At 42.9% G+C, this 4155-nt stretch overlaps 1 non-coding gene across 1 annotated transcript; it reads left to right on the top strand.

Moving 5' to 3' along the window:
* Positions 1 to 3732: 3732 nt before the first annotated feature.
* trnas-uga (transfer RNA serine (anticodon UGA)) lies at positions 3733 to 3814 on the top strand. Its single transcript has one exon. It is a non-coding gene; the product is annotated as a tRNA-Ser (tRNA).
* Positions 3815 to 4155: the final 341 nt, after the last annotated feature.

Genomic DNA, 4155 nt, shown 5'->3' with positions numbered 1-4155 from the left:
TGATTTCGCAGTTTGGATTAGAACCTGACTTTGTGTGAGAAGGCAGTAAGTCGTGGCTAATGAAAAATATTCATTCTGAAATCCGGTTACGAGTGGTTTGGCACAAAGATCTGTTTTGGGATCACTGTTGTTTGCCATTTTCGTAAATGACTAAGACCAGGCATAAGTGGATGGGTTAGTAAGCTTGCAGATAACGCTAAAGTTGGTGGAGTAGTGGACAGCGCAGAAAAATGTTGCAGGTTGCAGGGGTGCTTGGACAAACTGCAGAACTGGTCTTAGAGGTGGCAAATGAAGTTCAATGAAGCTAAATGGGAGGTGACTCACTTTTGGGAAAAATAACAGGAAGGCAGAATACTGAGTTAATGGAAAGATTCTTGGTAATGTGGATGTGCAGAGTGACCTTGGAGTCCACGTACATAGTTTCCAGCCAGGGTGATTTTCCTTTGGATTTACGGATAGTGTCGAAACAGGCCTTGAGGCCCAACAAGGATACACCGAGCCGCCGAAGCGCGACCCATTTTCCTACACTTTCACCTTTACCTCAACTTCACTTTTTTTTAGATTGTGAGGGCAAAACCGAGCATCTGGTGGAAACCCACACAGAAAACGTGCAAACTCCACATCGAGAGTCGCTAGAAGCGGGAATTGAACGTGGGTCTGTAGTACTGTAATACAGCAGGACGTACCACTGTGCTACTGCGAAAGAGTGCGTTGCTATCGATTTCATTGGTACAGGAATGAGTTCCTGAGCTACAATTTCATGCTGCAACTATACAAAACACTTCTGTGGCTCCACTTAGAATATTTTGAACTGCCTGGTCGCCCCATTCCAGGAAAGATGTGGAAGCATTTGAAAAGTTGCAGATGAGATTTAACAAGATATTGCCTGTTCTGGAGGAAAAGTCTTATCAGGAAAATCTGAGAGACTTGGGTGTGTCATCATTGGAAATAAGAAGTCTGAGAGCGCATTTGATAGAGAGTTACAAGTTATTGCAAGGTTTTTTTTAACTCAGGTTGAGGTTCAGGGTGTAGGTCTGCTCCCTGAGCTGCAGGTTTGAATGAAACCTGCAGCTCAGCGAACAAACCTACTCCCGAGAATTATAAGAGGATTAGATAGAGGATAGACTGTGGAAGTCCTTTACTAAGGAAGATGATGTCAGCTTGTACGAGTGGTCATAACTACAAATTGAGGGTTTATTGGTTGCAGCCGGATGTCAGAGACAGGTTCTTTGTTCAGAGAGCAGTACGGGTGTGGAATGCCCGGCCTGTCAATGTCGTTAACTCAGCGAAATTATGGAGATTTAAACAATCCTTGGATAAACACATGGATGATGATGGGATAATATAGGGGGATGAGCTTAGTTCACAGGTCGATGCAACATCGAAAGCCAAAGGGCCTGTGCAGCGCTGTATTGTTCTATTGTTCTATGTTCTAAAGCTAAATCTCCTCATCGGGGGCCTCCAACCCATGGCATCAATTAGGCTTTCACCAGTTTCCATATTTCCCCTCCCCCACCATCCCTCACTTCAAAACCTCCAGCTCAGCACCGTCCTTATGACCTGTCCTATCTGTGCCATTTCCTTCCCAACCATGTGCATCACCCTCCTCTCCAAACTATCAACTTTACAACCTTCTCCGTGCACCTATTGCTTGCCCACCCACCCAACCTGTTACTATCCATTTCCATATTCCGCTGCCCTCATCGCAAAATGTCCTCCCACCCATTGTGTATCGTCAGTAAAACTGGGCACATTTCACTCTGCCAATTCCACCAAGTAATTAAGGCAGATATAAATCATTGCAGTCCTATGACTGATCATTCCACCATTTTACTAATTACATTTTTACAACTTGAAAAATTTGCAAGAATCCAGATTATGTGTCTTCCATGAAATAAACAACGGACAATCCTGGCCTTGTTTTAACACAACACCGTGAACTTCTACCTTATGTAATGGCTTTTGATATGTTCTCTTATGGAATGACGACTCACATTTGATCAACTCTGCCTGTAATATGATCAAAGAACTCTGGCGAAGTTGTCAAGTGTTTTTCCTTTCAAGAAGTAATGTTGACTCAGTTTGACTCCAATCATCTTTTCTCAGCGTCCTGCAATTTCTTTCTTCACAATTGTCTCTCGCAGTTTCCAAATGTCAGATACAATATTGGAACAGATGGAAGCCATTCGTCCAATCAGGTCAGCTCCACCTTTTAATGAGGTCATGTCTGATTTGGTTAATTGTTAACTGCACTTTTCCGCCTTATCCCCATTCTTTTTGATTCCCAAAGTGACTAATTGGGCGGCTGTCTCAGCCTTGATTATACTCAGCCTTGACAGCCCTTCATTGGAAAGAATTCTGCAGATTTGCTACTCTCTAAAAGACGGAATGTCCTCCTCATCTGTCTCTTAAATGATTAATGGTTCCCCTAAGATTAGGCTCTATATACTCTTCGAAAATTTCGTTTTTCGTTTTTCATTAAATATATTTAGTCCCAGTCCTCTAGAAACTGACCCTGATTGTTGGCAACATTTCCTCCAGACATCAACCCACCCATCCGCACTGCGCCCTCCCCCATCATTATAAATAGACCATAAAAGTCTCCAGTTAACCTCTTTGTTCCAAAGAGAAGAATCCCAACCTCAGTAATTTCTCGACAAAAGGGGTTTGCTCTTCGCTGGACATAATGCAAGGCGGAGGATTGTGAAGATATTTTGGGAAAATATCGCCAGTTGTTAAGTTAAAGAAAACAAGGAAAAATAACAGTAAACGCATGTCTCCAGCTTTGGAAAACTTTATAATCTCTTTGGGAAGCGAAATCAGAGGTGAACGAAGGGTGGATTGCTCCATTTAACACAGCCAGTCTTCAAGTGGCCGCGACGTTGACTCTGTTGTTCTCTGGACATGAACTGATCTGAGATATTGAAAGGAATTGCCTTCCTGCACGTCAGGATTTCAAACCTCGCCACAGCTACAAGACCACGAGAAGACTCAGGTACAAACAAGTTAAGAAAAAGCCTCAAAGAGAGCAGGAATCCTTTTGGAGAAAAGTTGGTTGCTGTGACGTGGATGTGTTTGCAGCTGGTACAGGATTGTTGCCATTTCACTGCAGTGAATGTCCCAGGATTTACTGTTTTTGGATCGTGCAATGAGTAAGTTTACCCGTCTCTGTTGCGTAATTGGTCAACACATTCATCCATTAACCGAGTGGTTGATGGTTTGGGACGTTCCAGGGTCGGATCTCTCACTGCTCATACTTCATCGGTTTTCTTTCCTGCACAGCTCTGGGATTTTAATGTGGTCAGGAAAATGTTCCCCAAACAGGAATCTTATCCAGAATCGCAAAGGAATTTCTGTATCGTTTTAATGGCTAATGCAAAGGACTGTGGATGTTGGGAATGTAAAAAAAAATAGAAAATTCTGGGGAATGTCAACAGGTTTGTCAGTACTACTTGGAGAAAAGGGAGTTCTGAAGAAGTTTTGAAACATTGAATCGCCTTTTCCCAGCCCAGATCCTGCTCGACCTGCTGAGTATTTGTCTGCATTTTCCGCCGTCGTTTAAGTTGAATATAGATCCCACCTATCGGGGTGGAACACCCAGACCCACTTTGTCCAGACATTTCATCGATTTGAAAGCTGTGGGTTTTGAATTCAAATAAACCAAACCATGATTCACTACTGCTAAGCTCCCAGGGACAGAGACCTGGAAATGACAATTCTGCACGTCTATTTGTAGTTGTGGCCGAGTGATTAAGGCGATGGACTTGAAATCCATTGGAGCATTCCCACACAGGTTCAAATCCTGTCAACTACGGAGAATTTGGGCAGCCTTTTGCTTTTGGAGATTCAGATCACGGCGGGGAGAATCACTTCATCCAGGTCATGAATGGTGCAAATCTCCAGTTCACTCAAAGAACTGCACAGATGCACACTTGTTTTGCCAAATTTGTTTAGACTCGTTATGACACAGCATAAACCCTCCAGCTTACGATAAAACCAGTAACACAGAAACGATTTATGCTGTACAGGAATCTGCAACAATTCGATTGGCCAAGAACGACACGAAGTAAAAATTGAGCACTTCATTTGTAAAGTAAGAGAGAGATTAATTAACAAACCAATGTATTTCTATTACCCATTTTGTTGTTCCATTCG

The sequence above is a fragment of the Hemiscyllium ocellatum genome, unplaced genomic scaffold, assembly GCF_020745735.1.
Source record: "Hemiscyllium ocellatum isolate sHemOce1 unplaced genomic scaffold, sHemOce1.pat.X.cur. scaffold_814_pat_ctg1, whole genome shotgun sequence".
In the NCBI taxonomy this organism is placed as follows: Eukaryota; Metazoa; Chordata; class Chondrichthyes; order Orectolobiformes; family Hemiscylliidae; genus Hemiscyllium; species Hemiscyllium ocellatum.
This window is presented reverse-complemented; position numbering and strand designations above follow the sequence as displayed.